This window comes from Crocodylus siamensis, chromosome 4 (assembly GCF_052110815.1).
Source record: "Crocodylus siamensis isolate JL-2025a chromosome 4, ASM5211081v1, whole genome shotgun sequence".
NCBI classification, from domain to species: domain Eukaryota; kingdom Metazoa; phylum Chordata; order Crocodylia; family Crocodylidae; genus Crocodylus; species Crocodylus siamensis.
Genome location: NC_143398.1, coordinates 239,538,963 through 239,560,958, shown reverse-complemented (window position 1 = coordinate 239,560,958; position 21,996 = coordinate 239,538,963). Strand labels below are relative to the sequence as shown.

The 21,996-nt window shown below is 42.0% G+C and overlaps 1 protein-coding gene across 2 annotated transcripts in view; it reads left to right on the top strand.

Moving 5' to 3' along the window:
• SLC49A4 (solute carrier family 49 member 4) overlaps positions 1-21,996 on the top strand; it is a 107,204-nt gene that overhangs the window by 4,931 nt on the left and 80,277 nt on the right. The gene's annotated exons all lie outside the window — the stretch shown is intronic.

The following is a 21,996-nucleotide window of genomic DNA, read 5'->3' as shown; positions in this document are numbered from 1 at the left end:
AACAGTTTATTCTCTGGAATTTGCTAAAATCAAACTTATGCTAACTTTACTGTCTTAATAAATTGTGAGGGGGGAGAGAGATCTTCGTAATCAAATGGATTTCAGTTTTTAGGTTCCAAGGGTGGCTTATGTAATGAAACTATGAATGTTGTCATTCCTGTAACTAGCTATTAATTTCTGAATACTAAGCCTTTGGCTTCAGTACTGTCTATGAGTCACTTAATGTCTTTGTCTTGAGGCCCATGGCTCAGGCCTATAGTAATACAAAAAGGCATTGTATTCTGTTGGACTGTAAATCTCAGGTCTAGGTTCTGTTGTAGTACAAATAATAATAATAAAACATGGAAAGATGTTGCTGACAAAACAAAATATTTCCAGCCCTACTTCCAGATGAATCTTGCTGCCCTGTTTGCATTGATGAAAAGCGTGAAGTTTTCCTTGTGGTGTTTGTTTTGTTTTGTTTGTTTGTTTGTTTGTTTTTACAACGGCACACCTAGTTGAACCATTTGGATTAATCATTTCATCTTTATGTTGCTGCTGTTGTGCCCAAAATCCCCAGCTACCATCAACATTTTTTTCCTTGGTATGTAAAAGTAGATAAATTGCCTGCCGTAAGTTGTCATCCTGCATTTGGGAAATGCATCTTCCATTCCCTTATGCCATGATCTTAAACATAGTCTTAAATGCATTACTGCAAAAGGTTGCTGATTTCCAAAATATTGTCATCTCCTGGATAATGCACTAGTCAAGTACAGCCTGGGATGAGCCTGGTTCTTGCACTTCAGAATGGGGTTGGCAGCCTAGGGTCCACAGGCTAGATCTAGCCCACAGAGCCATTGAATTCAGTTCACAGACATGGGGCTTTGGCAGTATTTAGTGAGTAATTTATATTTTCATTTTTTTTTATTTCTTAGCTGTAGTGCTCTCCTCACACTGCTGCCCTGGAGAGAAATCTTAGCTGTGGGCAAGTCCTAGCACTCCCCTGCTTCTGACCCAAGGCGGTTCATTTCATCCTGCAGTTGGAAAAGGCTGCCTACCACTGCAGAATGAGGGGCTGTTTTTGGCCAGAGTGTGCCAAAGTGCGATGGAGCGCTGCCACACACGATCCTGTGCTGCCACGCAGGTGCCACCCACCCAGCCAGACATGGGAGGCAGAGGAAGCTCGTACGCAGAGGCGGCGGCTGCTGCTGCTCTACATTTGTCCGTATGCCACCCCCCCCCCCCCCCCCTTGCATCCGGCCACCTGCGGTACAGTGCTCTGCATCCAGCTGCTGTGGGTATGCTGACCCAAAAAAGTTGAAAACCTTTGTCTTGGATAATAACTTGTAGAGCCTAACAGTAGATCAGTCAATTCGGGTACTATGCTTTGAGGGGGGTCTAGTAGGGTGTACATTGGAGAAATACCTATAATAGAAGTGAAAAATGTGAAGGTAGAGGGGAAGTGCAGTGAAAGAGAATAAGCAGCACCACCAGTTTATGGCCCTTGATTTAAATTCCCTCATTTCACATACTGAGTTTGCTTCTGCTGCCCACTAAGGGCCTGAGAAAGCCCAGAGCTCTTGATGACTGTGACAAGAACAGCCATAGACCTCTGAAGATTTAGTAAAAGCTAAATGTGAGCGTCACCTCTTGAAACAAAGAAAATATATGTATTTGGCTGAACTGCTGTTCTTTCATCAAAAGCAAAAGAAGCTTGAAGCAGTATTTCTAGTTTAATTGAACAGCAGGGCATTCTCACTTATCCTATGGAAACAATCAATTGACTTTTCAGTGCCTTAAAAGTTGAGACTGATCCAAAGGCATCAAGTTCTGCTGGAGGGATTAATTTACCTAAATTAACAAATATTGAATGAGATGAGATAGAGGGCCCCTTTTCATGTGAAGAGATCAAAGAAGCAATTAAATTGCTAAGTATAGGTAAATCCCCCAGGAAAAGATAGCCTAACCATACAGTTTTACAGAGCTTATTGTGATCAGCAAGCTCCAGCAGAAAAGTGTTTTCTCAGAAAATGAGGGAAGTTCCTTACTAGGCCTGATCTGACAGGTTTGTTTGTCTGGATTCATATCTGAAACTTTACTTTGAGTTATGTTGCCAAGTCTTCACCATGTGTGTTGCAGGCTCAGTGGCCCAGACAGTGAAGTGTCAAGTGTGAATATTTTCATTTCACAATTGATGGCCCTGATCGTGCAAGCTCCTGAGCACATGCTGAACTCCAGCGATGCAATTTACAATTCCTAAAGTTAGATACTTTAGGGGGTGAGTCTCTGTAGGGTTGGAACATACAAGGTCTTGTTTTCATTGCGACAGTTAGCTTGTTAGTACGGTCAAGTTGCACCCTCTGAGCTAGCCTAGCGTGTGAGGGCAGTCGCACTGCAAAAATGCTTGAGATACGCAGCCATTAGAAGTACAGAGTAGTTAGATTAGTGGGTGATAGTTGTTAACTTGATTCATCTGCAGGCTACAGCTCCCCTGCTGCATTACTAGCTTCAGCTTTTGCAGTACTTGAAGCTTCATCTCGTACCCCCTGTTGGGCAAGCCAGGTTGAATTTAAAGCAACAGTTAATTTGAGCTAGAATTTTTTTATGTATGCATGGGAGATGGGCTAAGGGCAAACCTCAAGTTAAGCTGTGATCTTTCAATGTTGAAAAACAGGCCCTTAAACTATGAGCTCTTTGGGGCAGGCTCTACAAGTTCCTCTTGTCTGGCCCTGTCCACATTCTTCACTCTTAATAAATATTAATATCCAAACTGAGATCTACATTAACCTTTTTCTACTAAAATAGAAAGCCAAAGTCTAACAAAATTGTGTATTTTGTACAGGAGGTTAATGAAATGGAGAATAGTATGGACATCAATGTACTGGATATAGTGGATGCAGCTCATTCCATTTTGATGATGCCTTGTTTGTAGACAGGGAAAATGCCCAGCAGCATGGCACTGGATTATGTATTACCAACCTGTAAAGCATGCCACCTAGTTCTGGAGGAGTTAAAATGCATAAATTGGCTATTGCTCAGGCACCAGCCATTTGTCCGGTTTTATAAAAGACAGCCAGGTTTTCTGCTACTCTGTCCTACTGATATGAAACCAGACGCCTTTGTCAGACTGGTGGAAGTCTGCAAAGAAAAATAGAGGAATAAAGGCATCTGGTTTCATATCAAGAGGACAGAATAGCAGAAAATGGGCTGTCCTCTGTAAAACTGGACAAATGACCACTGTAGGCACAGGTCCACGATGGCATCTAGATGGATGGAGATGAAAACAGGATTTAAGTACCTAAACGCCCTTGTGGATCTGGCCTTTGGACTCTTCACAAACTATGTGTAGTGACATGCACAGGGAATATTCATTCTAGGCTCTATAATCTACATCCTGTGTAATAGGTAAATGAAAAAAGAAATTGGCAATAAAATGGTTTCTCTTCCTTTACATATCAAGTAAAATCAGACTTATTGATGATAACTGAAATAGTTTGAAATTTTCACGTGAGAACAGTGTTGGCAGCTTCCATCTCGTAATGAGTTTGTCAGGGTCACATTAGCTATTAAATATTACCTGTTTTTTATTTCTTTGGCTCCCAGGCTAGTTTTAAGTGATCATGGGCTTAGAATTTTAAATGTTTTTATACTGCACAACAGCAAGATGCAACTGTCCATTATTGTAATTTCTGTTTGTGTTTGTTTTATGGCTTTAATTGCAGCACTCGGGGAAACAAGACACGTCTAGAGTCACAGTAGTGGAAATGGAATATGTTTTCTGTATTGGTGACATCTGGTTAGCACAGTAGCGGCAAATTAAGGTGTATACACTAGAGGTAACTCAGAAATAAAAATTGCTCCTCGACAGTTGTTCCAGGTGACGACAAGTGCGATTGGCAGCCAAGATTGGGAAAGAGACAAATGGCCTAGAGTAGTGGTAGAGCAGGTTATAGACAAAGAAGCTAGATGTTTTCAAGTCCGTATGACCAGATGGGGTGTACCCTAGAGTAGTGAAGGAACTGACTCTGGTAATTTCAGAGCCATTAGCTATCCTCTTGGAGAATGTTTTGGAGGTGGGTTGAGGTAGGTACAGGATAATTGGAAAAGGAGCAAATATATTATCCATCTTTAAGAAAGGAAAAGAGAAGGTATTACAGACCAGTCTTCCTTAGTACTTGGAAGATCATGGAGCAGGTCCTCAAGGACTTTATTTTGAAGCATCTGGAGGAGAACAAGATAACTGGGAATGGCCAACATGGATTCATCAAGGGCAAGTCATGTCCGACTGATCTGATTTTCTCCTATAAGATGATGGGCTCTGTGGGTTGAGGGGAGAACAGTGGCTAGAATATACTTGGACTTTAGCAAGGCTTTTGATGCCATCTCCCACAGCGTTTTCAGATAATACAGACTAGATGAAAATAATGTAAGATTCAGTACACAACTGGTATCATGTTCAATGAGTAGCCATCATATCTAGTCGGGAGAAAGTGTTAAGTGTAGTTCCCCAGGCTTCTGTCCTGTGTCCAGTATTGTTTTAAGTACTTCATTAACGATTTTGACTATGGGATTGAGTACATGCTTGGCAAACTTGTGGATGGTGCCAAGAGGGGTAGAGTTGCAGACGATCTGAAGGGTAGAATTAGGATCCAGAGTGACTTGGACTGGAGAAATGGTCCACAATCAAATGCATAAATACAGACTGGGTAGGCTGTGCTACTTCAGAGAAGGATCTGGGAGTTACAGTAGAGTAGACCATCAGATGAATATAAGCCAACAGTGTGTTCTTGTTGCAAAAAAAGCCAACAGCATGCTGGGTTGTATTAGCAGGAGTGTCCCTTGCAAATTGAGGGAAGTGATTCTTTTGCTGTTTAACACTGGTAAGGCCTCACCTGGAGTACTGGGTCTGGTTTTGGGTCCCACACTTCAAGAAAGATGCGACTAAATTATAGTCTACCAGAGTGACAAAAATGATTAAAGACCTGGGAAGCATGACTTGTGAAGAAAGGGTGAAAGACCTAGGGCTGTTTTAGTCTGAAGATGAGAACTGAGTGGGGATTTGATAACTGTCTTCAAATACCTGAAGCAAGATTACAAAAGAGAATGGAGATATGGTTGATGTTAACTTTATGCAAAATAAGTGACCAAAGGGGATTAACTCGGCTGTTATCAGGGATCCTTCCAGCTTCTTTGAGGTATATGCTATGGTAGTGGAAAAGCAACCCAGAGGCCCGTGGCTCTATTTTATGAGTTATTTGTACTGTGTTTCTTTGTTACTTTAATTTATAATTCCCCTTGTAAAGTATTTTTATATGAAACTTGACAAATGTGTACGGGGGGGAACAAAGTTTTGAATTACCAGTACTAAGAATATACTTTTTATAAAAATATAGGCATATTATAGAATTCCCTAATAGCAAAAACTATGAACAAAGCAATGAAATTATCATCTGGTATTATTAATCTAATTTAGCTTTATTAATATTGTTAGCTGTATGGGGAAGACACACTAATCAGTAACAGTGTTGCCATTTTCATAAACAAAGCAAAGCAAATTTAAATTTCATGAGTTTTATTTTAGATTGGTATTTTTATTACAAGTTAAGAAAACATTGTATGTAGATTTTACTCTTCCACTGCCAAAACAAAAAGTGAATTATAAGTGAAGTTGATTGCTTGTTAATAAGATTTAGAATGTTGCTTTTACCATTTTTTACTTGACATTTTATTTATTTATTTATTTGGTAGAGAACATCCTACTTAAAACAAAAAAAACCCAGCTATGTAAAACAGGTATTTGCTTTATTCTTCAAAGTTGCAGAAGCTTATAATGCATAGGAACAATCCATTTTTATGACCTGCATCCATTATGAAAATTTAAAACTGTTTATAATCAACGTGCATGTCGTAAGGAAAAAACCGGGTTCACTTATAAATTTAGGAGATGGGATTTAATTAACTTGCGGGTTTTTTGTGATTTTAATTTTACATTGCATGTGAAAATTTCTTTGAAAGTGTGTTCTTAGTATTCTTCCATTGGAAATTCAGTGTAGTTTCAACGGGGCACATAACAAAAGTTGCTGTTGGGGAACTCTTCTCTTAGCTAGAGTTCATACTGCCAGCATCAGGCTGGGTATTATAAGAATAGATCAGGAAAACTTTCAGTTCCTTGAAGGTTGTTTTTTCTATATATAGACAATGTCTATAGGATTATAAAGTAGGGCTAGAAGGGACCTCAAGAGGTCTAAGCCAAGCCCCTGCTCAAGGCAGGATCATTCCTGACTCAACCTTCCCAGCCAAGTGTCTTCCAATCTGTTCTTGAAAGTTTCTAGGGATGGCGAGTCCACAATTTTTCTGGGTAGCCTGTCACAGTGTTGACCTACCCTCATAGTCAGAAAGAACTTTCTAATCTCCATCTTAAATTTCTCTTGCTGCAATTTGAGGCCATGGCTCCTAGCCCTGACCTCTACAACCACAAAGGAAAATCTCATTTCCATCTTTTTTTGTAATCTTTCCTCAGGTCTTGGAAGACTGTTATCATATTTCCCCCCTCCTCCCCTCCCTTGGTCTTCTCCGGGCTAAACAGTCTTAGTTTTTTCAACCTTTCTTCTCAAGTCATGTTTCCCAAGCTTCTCATCATTGTTGTCCCTCTCTCTGTCTGACTCTTTCTAATTTCTTCACCTCTTCTTGAGGTAAGAGTACCCTGTTTTGGTCTCACTGCAAGTGAGGCCTCAACGGTGCTAAATAGAGTAGAAAAAATTATTTCCTTTGCCTTGCAAGTGATGCTCTTGTTAATAAAATCCAGTATTTTGTTGGCTTCTTATGAAACAAGAGCACACCTCTTGGCTCATGATTTGTGGTCCACTGTAACTCCCAGGTCCTTCTTTGCAGTCCTCCAACCCAGCTAGATTGTGGGTTTGCTTTAATAGATTCATAAGACTGCATTGCGTTTTTCTCTCAAAGTGGAATTTAATTCCTTTAAACATCCAGAAAAGTTCTCAATGTTCCTTACAAATAGCTCTTACCTAAATGTTTCATAGATTTCATAGACATTAGGGCTGAAAGGGACCTTGGGAGATCGAGTCCAGCCCCCCGCCCAAAGGGCAGGAAGTCAGCTGGGGTCATAGGATCCCAGCAAGATAAGCATCCAATTTGCTTTTGAAGGTGTTCAATGTAGGTGCTTGAACCACCTCTGACGGCGGGCTGTTCCAGACCTTGGGGGATTGGACAGTAAAGAAATTCTTCCTTTTGTCCAGCCTGAAACAGTCTCGCAGTAGTTTCTGACCGTTCGACCTTGTCATCCCTTGGGGCGCTGTGGTGAACAGATGTTCCCCCAGATCCTGGTGGTCACCCCGATAAACTTTTATAGGTGACCATCAGATCACCCCTGAGCCTGCACTTTTCCAGGCTAAAGAGCCTCATGGCTCTCAGCCTGTTGTCATAAGGTCTGCTTTCCTGACCTCCGATCATGTGTGTGGCTCTTCTCTGGACTCTCTCAAGCTTCTCCACATCCTTTTTGAATTGTGGAGCCCAAAACTGGACGCAGTACTCCAGCTGCGGCCTCACCAAGGCAGAGTACAAGGGGAGAATGACGTCCCGGGATCTGCTTGAGAAGCATCTATGGATGTAAGCCAGCGTTTTGGTCACTTTACTAGCCACAGCACCACATTGGAGGCTCATGTTCATCTTGTGGTCAATGATGACCCCCAAGTCTCTTTCTTCCATAGTGGTAGCCAGTGTAGCACTGCCGAACCTATAAGGATGCTGCAGGTTTTTCCTCCCAAGGTAGAGAACCTTGCATTTTTCAGTGTTTAAACACCATCAGGTTCTCGTCCGCCCATTTTCCTGAGCCTGTCCAGGTCAGCTTGGATCACCCGCCTGTCTTTTGGTGTGGATGCTTTGCCCCAAAGTTTGATGTCATCGGCGAACTTGGCCAGTCTGCTTCTGACTCCAATGTCTGCATCATTAATGAAGATGTTGACCAATATGGGTTGAAGGACAGAGCCTTGGGGGACCCCAGTGGTCACAGGACACCATGGTGAGTGACTGCCATCAATTACTACCCTCTGGGTCCCACCACGGAGCCAATTTCCCAGCCAGCAGATCATGGTGGACCGAAGGCCACAATTGGCCAGTTTTGCCAAAAGGTGATCATGGGATACCAGATTAAAGGCTTTTTTTGAAGTCAAGATGCATGACATCAATCTCTTGTCCCTTGTCCAGGTGATAGGTCACCTGGTCGTAGAAGGTAGTGAGTTTGGTCAAGCAAGACCTACCCGCAACAAACTCGTGCTGGCTATCCCTCAGGATGTTGGCGTTGGCCAGTCCATTAAAGATGGCCTCTTTAATAAACTTTTCTAAGACCTTCCCTGGGATACAAGTCTGGCTGATGGGCCTATAGTTAGCTGGATCCGCTTCCCTCCCTTTCTCGAAGATAGGCACAACATGGCCTTCTTCCAGTCTCTGAGAACTCCTGGCTCTCTGGTGTAGTACCTGAAGGTCCGTGCCAGAGGCTGGGCTGTGATGCTCGCCATCTCCTTGAGTACCCTGGGGTGTAGGTTGTCAGGGCCGGCTGACTTCAAAGTATCCAGCCTCTCAAGATGTTCCTTCACATCTTGAAGTCCACTCGTGTGGTTGGGGGCCTCCATGGCCAGCCCTATGAGGAGAGGCTGAGGGACCTGAAGATCCGCAAGAGGGATCTTGTGGCTGCCTACAACCTTATCAGGGGCCAGCAGCAGAGACTCGGGGAAAGTCTGTTCACCAGGGCCCCCCTTGGAGTCACTAGGAACAATGGCCACAAGCTGAGGGAGGGTAGGTTTAGGTTGGATATTAGGAAGAACTACTTCACTGTAAGGGTGGCCAGTGCCTGGAATAGGCTTCCCAGAGAGGTGGTACTCTCACCTTCCCTGGAAATCTTCAAGAGGAGACTGGTTAGGTACCTGGCTGGGGTCTTATGACCCCTGCCACCCCCAGTGCTCCTTCGTGCCTGTGGCAGGGGGTCAGACTAGATGATCTGCCTAGGTCCGTTCTGACTCATGATTCTATGCTTCACAAGGTCAGCATTGATGGAGGGCAGGGGATCTCCCTCACCTGGACCTCCCTGTCCCGTAGCAGGCATGGATGTCCCATGGGACTGATGAAAGACCGACGCAAAGTACCCATTTAATAGGTTGGCTTTTTCCTGGACCTCAGTTGCCCCATCTGGTTCAGCAGGGGTCCAGTGTTGCCCTTGCTTTTCCTCTGCCTCCCCACATTTGTGAAAAAGGATTTTTTTTATTGTCCTTGATGCTCAAAGCTAGTTGGAGTTCAGTTGCAGCCTCGGCTTTCCTGGTTTGCTCCCTGCAGGACCGCACCAGTGCAGAATAATCCTCCTCAGAGGTGAATCCCATCCTTTGTAGGCCTGTTAAAAAAGATGGGAACAACAGCAAACTTTAGGTTTGCAAATAGTTTTCAAGCTTCAAACTGCTGAATTTCAAGAGATGGGCTATTTCAGAACATTTGTTTTAAAAATCCTACAGTTGTTCAGCTTTTTTGTCTCTTAGGATTTTACTGACTTTATTTATCCATGCCTTGAACTTCACACCCTCCTACATGGCATGTGTAAAAATAAATAAATAAATGATTATTATTAGAGTACTTGAAAATACCACCCATTTCTTACCATAAATAAATCAGTCTTCTTTTTTTTTTATTATTATTATTGTCACTCTTACAGTTTTATAAAGTGCGCATGCTCTGATATCAGTGAGGAAGCCTGATATAATTTTGGGGAGCAAAGTTAAGATGTTGGTATGTCATCTGTGTTGCAAAGTAGTTCTGCAGCAAGTTAAATGTAGACCACTGTCCTAGGCAGAGGAGGGTATATGTTTTCATAAGTCTACTTGCCTTTTGTTTTGTGCGCTGTATGTAGCAAGCATCTCCAACCAATGCACAGAACTCTGTTTTTGTGTATTAGTTTTATGGTTTTTTAACTAGAGCTTTTAACAATTTCTTTTTTGGAAAACTTGAACAGGGCTATTGTCAAGTAACTCTTTGATTGCACTCCCTGTGCACAGAGCTTTTGCTGTGTTGAAAAATCCTACTCTTCATTAAACCAAACAGGTTGAACAGTTTTTTACAAAAGTCCTGACTTCTAGTGAACTAGCAGGTCTTCTATCACAGGCTATAGTCTCTGACCCTATACAAAGCCTAAGGCCTAACTGTACATCCCTGATTTTGGATTTGGGGAGCTGTACTGGGGAGATCTATCAAAAGGGATGTTTCTACTCCTCTCTTAATCTGTTCAAAAAGACTTTCACATACTGCGTCCAAGTCTGGAAGTTCCTGGTGCGGAAGAACACTTTCTGTGTTGGCTGGCAGCAGTGTGGAAGGATCCCATTAGCTTTTTATTAAAAAATGGGGACGGGGAAGTTGAATAATTTGAGCCAGATCTTTTTGCCTTTCTGTAATGGGTAAATTATTTATTTTTTAAAAAGATGGGTCCAAAAATTGAGGCTCAGAGTGCCCTTTTTTTTCTTTTGGTGGAGGGGTGGAATGTTTTTTAGTTGAAAATAATTTGGAAACAGAAAAATTGATTTCTTGAAAACTTGGGATAGATCACCTGTTTCTTGTGGGTACAACCTGCAAAACATGAAACCGGTACTTAATTCACAGTATTTCTGCGTTTCTACAGTAAATCATGATTGTGCTAGTGACTTAGTATTTTATGAGTATTGCATACTTACGTGGCATTTTATAGAAGTTAATTATTTAATGCTCTCTACAAATATTACTTTTGTTCTCCTGCCCCCCCTAACACACATACTGCTTTCTAAAGATTTCTTTAATTAAAGTGATTTATTGGGATAGATAACTTTACCTTTCCCGGAGCGTCATATGTTGCAGAAGAGGCGAAGTTAGCACTTTGTTCTCACTTCCTGTCACACTTTAGGGCTTTTCATATGTTCATGCTTGTTATGAAACTACAGTTAAGTTGTTGCTAGCATTCGCTAACAATGGCTTTCTACCAAACCGTCAGCTTCCTCAAAAAGTTATAAATGAAGCTTTCTGTCTCCTATCTGTACCCAAAGAAAGTTCCTGCTCCCATCTTCATAATGCCTATGGTTAAGCTTACTCTGCATGAGAACGTGACTAGTTTTGAAAGTGATATAGGTCATCTGCTTTTTGTGGTCTTGTGATGTTTTCTGGAAATTCAGCTGGGCCTAGCAACTCCACCTCTGTGTTGTTGTTGTTTCCAAAAGATTGGATTTTTTTTTTGGAAGATTGTGTCATTCAGTTTTGATTTATTAACCATGCAGACTTGAATTGTTGAAGATTTTAACTAGGTCCCAGCAAAGCCTAATAAATATTAATGGCTAACCCTTTGTCACCTTTTAAAGCAAGCAATTTACATAAACCAGTTTGTGGCCAGCTTTTATTGCAAAGATGACATTGAGACTATAAAACAAAGGCTAAGGCTGAAAGCTTACTACCACAACTGTTTCTACAAAATCACAGGATATATTTGGCTCTTCCACTGATTAGGCTGTTGGATGTTTCTCCCTCAAACCCCAGAAGGTGTAGACGGAGGCAAAACCTTCATTTCCCCTCTATTTAGCGAGTTCAACAATGGCACCACTGGGAGAAAGTTAGTGCCACCACTTAATCCTTGAATTGCAGTGGCTTCTTGCTGCTATTCTCTGGTGAAGGAAAGGTGGATGCTGACTTAGTTCTTCAAAGACAACATTTCATGTCTTGTATTCTGCAGTATGTGAAAGTGGATGTAAGCTAATGGCAGGATGTCTACTCTTGTGTGAGATGGGACCAGGAGAGGCAGGTGGTTCACTCCTATCCCAGGCAGGAGCTGCTGGTGGAAGAATAAAATTGTCTTGAGACTCTTGAGGGAGACAGCGAGCATGCTTCCTTTCCAGCCGTGAAGAGATATAGAAATTTAATATTGCCTGCATCTAATTAGAACTTGGTCCAGGGATAAGTAGTTACAAGTTGTGGTCAATGTTGATATTCTCACACTTTTTCTGGATGCTTGTAGTGGGGATCCAGGCTCATCTGTCCTAACCTGCATCTGGACTATGAGTTCTAGTTCTTCAGCTTATTTGCTCTGCTACTCTGTGTCTACATGTATAATTATATACTTTTGGGGTAAGTATCCTACATACGTTACAAACTGATGCACCAAGGCAGGGGTATCAAACCTCCGGCCCGTGGAGCCACCATTGCTTACCCCACCTCTGAGTTCAGATTCAGCTGGGGAGGTTTCTTGCAGGCTAGATTTAGTCTGCAAGGAGCCCCACAGTCTGGATCTGGCTTGGGGCACAGGTGAGTTTGATGCCCCTGTAGTAATGCCAAGGGGTTAAATGGCTCCCCAAATGCTTCTTAGTAGGTTAGTGGTAGAGCTGATAATGTAAAATCCTGATTGGAGCAAGAAAGAGAGAGAAAAAACTTTGTGCATGTTCACTCTGTATTTTTATGAGATACTGGGATATTACTTATTATTTTCAATGGCACCCTTGAGACTCCAACTGAGATCAGGCCCCCATTGTGCTAAGTACAGTACAAACACACAGTAAGCAACAGTGTCTGCTTCAAATAGTTTAGTCTCAATAGACAAGAGAGAAAAGCTTTGAGAAGAGATGCAGAGAGGTGAGAAGTGATTTGCCTCGGTTGTTAAAGCCTGACAATGGCAAAAGCCAGGAATAAAAGCCAGTTCCTATGTTCCAGTCCAGTGTCTATGTAGACACATAGAACTCTTCAATGAATAGAGAGAGTGGCTGGGATCCTCTGTAGCAAAGCATGTATGTGAGTAGACAACTGAAAATGTCTTGATTACTTCTAAAGCTGAGAAATGCAAGGGATGTAAAACAATGCCAAAAATTGTTTGGAGCCTAGTATTGTGGTTGGTAGGTTTAACTTGCTTCAGTTAGCCATACAAAAAACTGGTTTCTAAACTGAGAAACCAATCATGGCACCTAATGAAGTAGATCGTTATGTAAGAAAGCTCAACTATTAGTTGTGCAGGAAATCAATTGGCCTTTAAGATGCCACCTTGCCTTATCTTCTACCTGATTTTAGACTAACACAGCTAACCACCTTTCTGGTTTGAGAAGTAGCATTTATGACACTTGCAGTAACTTGTAATTTAAAAGTACATCTTTTAACTGGGTTGTTGAAGGTTTTACCGTTGATTCATAAACCATCCTCAACTTTTTGAAATCCTTTGCTCATAAAGAGAAGAAACTGTTGACTGTTTAAAAAAATCTGCCTCAGAGCAGATACAGATCAATAGAACAGACTGTATGATAAAAACTTACAACTGTAAGTACTGCCTAAACAACTAAATTGTATTCATTCAGAGTTTAGACAAAGTATTATCTACCACCTACTATGGCTGGGTTCATCTTACTGGAGTTAAACATACGCTATGCCAGACATTAAAAGAATCCAGAACAATCAATATTACTGTAACAACTTACTGCAATGTAAGACTGGAGAATTGTTCTTTACTGCAGTTGACATCTTTTTAAAGCCTTAGTGTGTAAGCAAGGCTTTAAAAAGATGCCAACTGCAGTAAAGAACTTGATGGTATAGGTGGGACAAAAGGCATATTACATCTTTGATGTTGATGATGCATGCTGATCCCACCTACAAAGGTAAATCAAACTGTGGCATATAGAACTGGCTGAAAAAATATTTTCAAAGTATTTTGAATAATGGGAATTATTTAAAAAAAAAAAAGTCTCTTGCACACATGTGCACATAGAACTGTAGTGCATTCTGGGCATGATAAAATGGACACTGTAGCCTGCAGCAATATATCGATTGTGTAAATAACTAAGCATCTTAATTCTGGATTATTAAGTACTCGTAAACAGGAAAGGCATGATATCTCTGAACCTGTGGGTTGCTGGATTATCTATTTGTTGTTATGATTTCAGCTGAAATGTATTTAGCTCACCTCCACATAATTAGCTACTCTCAGCTGCTTATAAATCTGTTCCACTTGTTAGAAATAGTCATTCTTTTCCCAAAAGGCTGTTTAAGTCCTGCTGAAATACTAGGCTTAGCTAAATCTGGTGCTTTTAAATCTCTTGCTTTTGATGAAATCTTTTATGAGCTTCATAGGTAACCTCAGAATATGGGAGTCCAGTTGCATAATCAATTGCTTGACAAAGTACTTGGTTATACTGTACTGAACAAGGCAAGCTCGGGCTTGTGAGGCTTATACCACACAAAAGACTGGTTATACCAGATGCTGTACCTCTTCTTGAGTTGCCAGCCACAGCTTCTAGATAAGTTATAGGTAGCTAGAGTAATTGTATCTCTGGAAGGATGCTGCTTTCTTTCGTGAAATATTCTGTATATTTTTATATCAATTATCTAATAAATCCCAGACATGGTGATTATCATGTATATGGGCACAGTTGTAACCTTTAAAAAATCAGATGTGCCATTTTTTTATAATGCTCATTTTATAACTCTGCAATGGGCTCGGGGGGTGGGGGGGTTATATGCCACTTAAAAATAAATAGTTTCCCTCTTCTTTATTGCTCTCCCTGCTGCTCCATTTGCATGCTGTGGTGGTTGACAACTGATAATAGCCATGAAAATGGAAGTAGGTAACATATGGAATAGTTTATTCCTTCCATTCAAAAAGGAGTTTGTGCATGGAGCCAACCTCCAACCCAGAAAGAAGAGTTTGAAATGTGAAGGAATCCATGGTTTCCTCAGGACCACAAAAATAAGAACTACTTTTTCTTGGAAACATTTTATGCAAGGTTCTCCTTTATAGAGTATTTAATCCACTGTAGTTATGCAAAAGTCCCAGGTGCAAGGTTGGAATCTTTTAGTACCAGCAACTGCATGTAGTGGCCACATCCCCACATGGTGTGGGCATTTGGTTCCCTGGGGACAACTAGTGACCGCATACCTTGCGCCGCTGCCAGTTGTCCCTGGGGAATGCCTGTGCCACGCACCCTCTGGCTCACGGCAAGTTACCCCGGGGCTCAGAGGGGGACTAGCAGCCTCACCTAGGGTCTTGGGGGCCTCCTGGGGTTGCAGCAGAAATGATTCTGCTATGTTGAGCCTAGCTGCAGCGCAGCTCCAGGCAGCCCAGCTTTACTTTTGAGTGGTGCATGTGTTGCCCATTCATGTGCTATTCCGCTTTTTTTCCCTCCGGCAGGGTGGAGGGGGTTGACCCCTGAATATCTAGGGATCAAAAAACCCCACTGCGCTGCTCCCTTGCACTGCTGAGAACAACTGAAATGCAGTATGTGGTGCCACAGACATGTCTGCGACTCCACATACCACACTGCCTTGCTTATTTGGAAGTGGCCAGTATGTCCATGTAGTACAGTAGAGGTGCTCAGTCTCTGGCCTGTGGGCCAGATCTGACCAATGGGGCTTCCCAGGGATCCAGAAATTTGATGGTGAGAGAGCATCCACTCCCCTGCTGCCAAATCTCCATAGCCATGAGGATCCCTGGCCCTGCATATTGCATCTGGCACCTGGTATCAGTGTGCAGGGCTGGGCAGGGGGTGTATTGGGCCTGTAGGTCCTAATCTGGTCTGCAAACTAGGCTTATACCATTCATCTGGGCCATAGGGTAGAAAGATTGAGAATCGCTGCACTAGCCCAAATTAAGGGCATAAAGCAGGGGTTAGCCATCTTTTAAGGAGAGGCAGGCCTACATGATGCAGGCTGGTCCCAGGCAGGCCAACACTTTCAAGCTGGCCAACTGATTTGACACCAAAGTATCCAAAAGGTTATCCTGATCCTTGCATTCAGCTTCTTGAGGGGAAAAAAAAGTCCTGCTATGAATACTGAACATTGCATTGGCAATTAAGCCAGTTCCAGGTGCTTTACTGTTACTGATGGAAGTTACCTCCTCTCTGGCACTGTCCTTAGCACTAAAAGCAGTTCATTTGGAACAAGCTGTGGCATCTGGTTTCACTAACATCACTGCACAGACTGGGTGTGCCATTATGGAAATTTGTTCCTCCTTTCCTTCTGATTACATCACTACCATCATCTGACCAGAAACTTTTGCTTATCTTGCTTTCCAAGATTAGAAAATACAGCATTTACCCAAATCCAAGATGACCACAAATTTTTTTAAGAAGAATTCCCAGTAATTAGATTCTGTACTTGGAAAAGTATAAATGTGCTATCTGCACTGTAGGAGTGGGCCTGGGGTTCCCCTGTACCTGGATTGGCTGGGAACACGCTCCTGGCTGGAGCAGTCCCATGCTCAATTCTAAGACTGGGCTTTATTTTCCCCATGTTGGGGAGAGGGGGGTGTAAAATGTTCATCTTTAAATCGGTAATAGAGTAATTAATCTATTCTGACTAGGTCTCATTTTAAAGACTTGGCTTTTGCCCATTATATGGATAGCTGTGGCCCAACTGCCCATGTTCTGTCTAATCTAGACAACATGCTTAATCATATCCATACAACTTTCCACCAAAACAACACGGGACTTACTAGAGGCCCTAACATTAGGTCTTCACCCTAATTTAGGTTTTTAACTGTAAAAAGTCATGCTGTCCTGTGGCTTCAGTTTCAAGAACCCTATCCCCTCCACAGAGGAGCGGTTATGGCATGGGAGCAAAAGAGGTGGGGCACAAGCCACTGAACTTTGATTTTTTTTTTTTCCCCAAAGAGCTATCATTATGATCTCCCAATAAAGCCATCTCTACCTTAAACATAAGTGCCTGCGGGGATGAGGGCCAGGTCTGTGCTGCAGTGGGGCGAGTCATAACTGCATGGTGGGGAGCGTTCAGACAGTGTACAGCCCAGGGGACCCATGGCTTGCCCTAGTGGGGCCCCTGCTGGCACAGCCCATTGGCTATTTAGTCCCCAGTTACTTAGAAGTTGGACAGCCCTGACTTATGGATGGCTCCAGACTGGCCAACACCATTCTAGCTAGTAGTATTTTGCAGCTGATGCAAAAAGTGGTAGAGTAATGATGAGCCCAGAGCGGTTTTTTCAGAGAAGTCTGGACTGCACAGTGAGCTGGGCTGTTGCAGGAAAAGTGCTTTAATATAGTTAAATACAAGCTCATATTTCTAGGAAAAAGGAATGCAAACTATACCCACAAATTGCAAGACAATCCCAAGTAGGTTGCAACCCTGAAAAGGAGTTAGGGGTCATTGCAGACAAGTAGTTTAACATAGCTCTGAATGAGGTGCTCTGGGCTACTGTGATTCTTGTACTGAAAATCAAGGTGATTAACCATTGCAGTGCTTTGCAGAAAAGTAACAAACTTACTTTAAGTCTCCAGATCAAAACTGGATGCTTTTCTAGGAGAGATGCCTTAGTCAAAGACAAAGGAATGGACTTGATCCAGGAGATTGAGTGAATTAATACAGTTCTTATACAGGAGGTTAGACTAGATGATTAGTTTTTAAAAATCAATGAAAAAAAATAGAAAAAATATACAGCAAGATGTTGCCTTTTTTTTATTTATTTTTTTTAAGTGCAAGTTTTTGGCACTTTGTTTCATAGATGTTTGCGGCTGGAAGGATACCTTGCAGATCATGGGGTCCAGCCCCGCCGCACGTGGGCAGGAAAGACTGCTGGGATCAGATGATTACAGCAAGATGGGCATCAAGACACCTCTTGAAGATTGCCTGTGTGGGTGTCTGTACCACCTCTGGGGGGAGCCTGTTTCAAACCCTCAGCCCTCAACTTGTAAAGAAGTTTTTTTTCTTATGTCGAGGCTAAAGTTGTCTTCAATCAGTTTGTGCCCATTATTTCTTATCCTCCCCCAAGCCCTGATGTACTTGTAGGCTGCCACCAAGGCAGGATCAATTCTCAATGATCAATTCTGGTGTGTGCTGTGTGTGAGAGCAGCCAGGTACTACTGTTCCTGAAATAAAGGCACGTTGCCTCAGTAATACAAAGGGCATTCATCTCTGCTTGTTCCAGTTTTAGGGCTAATGCCAGCAGCCCTCATTCAGGCAAACCCCCCACTGGGTCTGGTAGCGTGGCAGAAAATATTCTTCATTCTAAATATCTGCTTCTCGAGATGGAGCTGTCCACTTATCGTAACTAAAAACTGCTACTTTTGTGACTTCCTGAAATAAGATTGTGTTGTTCTCTGTGCTTACTCTGTCAATAGTTCACTAACAGGCTGTGCCGATTTGTGCTGACATCAGCCAATTGTGCCAGTGCACAAAGAAAGATGTTTGCTGTTATAAGACACAATAGAAGTAGAAATTTTCATTTCATGACATGAATGGGAGCTTTGACTTGAATGAGTGTTCTGGCTGAACAGGGATTTATCTTTTCCCCCCTCTCTCTCTTTCTCTCTCATTTTCCATAGCTCCCTCCATATTTTCATTGTAACAAGTAACTGAGAAGATGGTGTAAAAAGCAAGAGGCATAGGCAATCCTACATCTTTAAATCAAACAAATGCCTCATTTTATGACCTTTTTCTTTTTTAATTGGAAACAATTTAGAAGATATCAAAATGGCAACTGTTATGGGGGGAGTTTGTTTTTCTTTTCAGTTTTATGGCAAGAGCTACTCTGAACAGTGGATTGTCTTTTTAAAAACTGTTTTCAGCACGTTCCTATACTGAAATGCAATCTAAGCAGTTTATTACTCTAGCCAAACCTCTTGGTTATATATGTTACAGGGATCTTTAAAAACCCAGTCTGAGGAGTATTTTTCAAGGCCCACAACTTTGTGCAAGTTGTGTTCAGCGTTTGTTATTATCGTACACAAAAACGAATAGTAAAGTGTTCCCAGATGTGTGTTTCAAGATTATACCCATTGTGTAATGAAAGCTTTGCAGATTTTAATTTAAGATGAGCTGCTAATTTCAGAGCAAAAATATATGCAGGCTGTAGAATGAAAAGCCTGTTCCAAACTGTAGCATACTGTCACTGCAGTTGGAGAGTCTTCCTGAGATTATAGTCTTTAGTTCATTAACTAACGTCAAAAAGAAAAAAGATTAGAGGTAATAAGTAAAAAAAACAAAACCACACCCCACCCCAAAACAATGAGGAAGCCTGGTGTATTGTCAGCAATGAAAATATTGTCTACAATTGGCTACTTGCCTGATATTCTCTTACTGATTCTCTTTGGAGCCTCAGTTTTTAACTTGCTGTGTTTATTCTTTAACCAAAGGGAACTTTTAGGTGTACTTGCATATTAAGAGGAAACAGAAGGTCAAAGAAAGACCATTTAAAACGGTAATTCTCATCTGGTGCTGCCAGATGCTTTGAAGGGTGCCGGAGGTATGTGATAAACTAAGTGAGTAAAGGCAGGTTTGGGCCTGTCCCTGCCTGAAAGATTCCCACAACCCTCACTGCCCAGTCCTTCTGCAAGGAAGTAAGCCTTGTAATGTATACATTTTAATTTTTTTTAATTGGGTGCCACTCAATTCAGAGAAGTTATGGAGGGGTGCCTTCAAGTCCAAAGAGACTGAGAACCATTGACCTAAAAGCACCACACTATACCATACAATTTAGACCTCAAGATTTAAAGTTTTACAGGGTTTTTGGAGCTATCAACTACTTCGTCTTGTGGGGTTTAAGTTGTTGTTTTCCTTTTAAAACTTCCTGGCATGAGAGATTTAATAGTAAAATTTAAGGAAACTTAAGCCTATTATCTCCTCTATGTTTACTAGCAGCAGGTCTTAAGAATGGATCTCCTTTTCAACAGAAAAATCCTAAGTCATGCTTCTATTTCAGAGCAAAGAGTAGAAATAGGACTGATGGAAAGCTTCGGCTGTAGCAACTGTTTTTTGAATGGAAAATTGAATTCTTTCGGCTAAATGAAACACTTCATTAAGAAGTCCGAACATTGTGAAAGGTTTAGTTTATCATAAAAATGAATATTCAAAAACCGAACAGTCTTGTGTTCAAGATGCTGATGCAGTCTCATGGATGTAGTTGGTCAATCCTATGCCCTTCTTTAAGGGCTGGGTTTCCCTGCTGGACTACATCATCCCAGTATGCACCATGAGATTCCCAGGATGGAAGTTCTCCCCTTTCCTGGTGATGCAACTCCAACTTTTGGGGAGATGGACATCCAACAAGAAATCAGTCTCTGCAGGAAAAGGAAGCATGGGGCACCCACTTGAATGTCCACCAAACAGTTGAACAATTCCATGGAACAATTGGAGAATAACTAACGTGGGATAGTGGTGAAATGAGCTCTATGTGGGTAATAGTTTCTTTAGTTTTCTCACAAATGAAAGCCATGAGCTAAAGAATGCAGAAGTTGGTCTCGCTTATTTTTAATCCTACTCTACCACCACTTCAGAGAAAGGGAAACCAGGTTGAATTGCATGTGTTTCATAATATAAACAACCAATAGCAGTGTGTTTGGGATTTTTTTAAAATACATTGTGGTAGCTACTTTGTGGTTGGCGTATAGGTACTAGAAATATAAACGGGGTACAAATATTTACTGAGAGGACATTTAAAGGTCAAGCATAGAAATGCATAGACACTAGCACTGTCAGATACAATAGGAAGTGCCCTTCAGACACTGGCACTGAAAACCCCATTTTCTCTGTGACACATGGTGGTTAAATGCTCAATCAAATTGGTATCTTTGGCAGCCAGTGGAGGTCCTTGAAACAAACAAATATTCTGGATTTGTTCAAGCTTTTAACCTTCTCTTGGCAAATGCCCATTGACCATTCGGTAGAAGGTTCCTCCTTCAAAAGCCCAGGAAAATGCATGCATTTCTCCTCTTTAGGGCCCAAGCCTTGCTTTTAGAAGTGATGTTTATGAAGCGGGGATAGAGGAAACCTAGAAGAGTAGCTTAATCTTACTGCCAGCCTTTGGTTATGGCCACGCGGACATTTGAAACAGCTTCATAAGGTGAAAGGGGGACTTTTTGATCCAAACTCTGGAGCAGCAGTTGCTTTCTAACCATTATGTTCAGACAAACTGGAAAGATACAGCTGTAACAAAACAGCTCCCGGTTTTTAATACTGCTTCATCCAGGGTTAAAGCGGAAGCCATTCTGCTATATTTGTGCCTCTCTCATGGCTGGTCCACGTGGAACTTATGGGATGCTGCTCCCAGTCAGCAGCTTCCCTTTGGAAGTGTTCCCCTATTGAAAATGCTCCAAATGTACGCACGTCCGTACGCTTTTTGTAAGATCTTCAAAGAACATCAGGTGCACAATATGTTTATTTTGGATATTTAAAAATAAATAGATTTCATTTTAAGTGCGTGTGAGAAGTGTAACTAACAATAGTCATCAAAAATGAACAAGCACCTCTTTTTGTTAGAACTTGAGTTCAAGCTGTAGGTCTCAAGTCATAGATGTGGAACGTATAATATTTTCTCACTGGCTCTTGTCCTTTGATTTCTTGAGTATGCATTACACTGGCTGCTGTTGTCCCCCTGGTTTGCCTATGAGAGGTGAGGGTGCCATGCCTTGCAGTTGCATGACTGGGTTGTTTGTGTAGTTTTAGGCCAGGTACAGACTTTGTATTTTTACCAGTATAAGTGATCAGAAAGTGGTCTATACCCATAATACAACAGAAGTTCAGCACACACATTAGTTTAAAAATGGCAGATCCCGGTCTAAGATTTGCAGCCCGCCATGCAACGCCAGAGGGTGAACGTGTGTTCTGTTCACTACCTATCTAAACTATATGCTGCTGTCACAAAAGTACCTAATTGGATTGATTGTGCCCTGGGCTCTTTGTATGTCTGTACCCAGCCTTAGTAATAGGTTTAGACCAGGGGTGACCAGCCTGTAGTTGGCTTGATGGGCAGTTCTGTGTAGTATGTGACAGATGGGAGGGGAGCAAAAAGCTGAGCAGGAGATCAGGCAGGGGAAAGTGATCAGAATGGTACTTGGGAGGGTGCAGGGCTTAATCTGTGGCCTGCTAACAAGGTGCCTCCTGCTCCAGGTAGATGAGACTTTATATAGGATGGTTTAGATGGGCATGATCCTGCCCAAGCAGGGGAGGGGGTTGGACTAGATGAGCTCCTGAGGTCTCTCTTCAGCCCTTCTCTTCTACAGTTTTGTGGATGTCTGACTTATG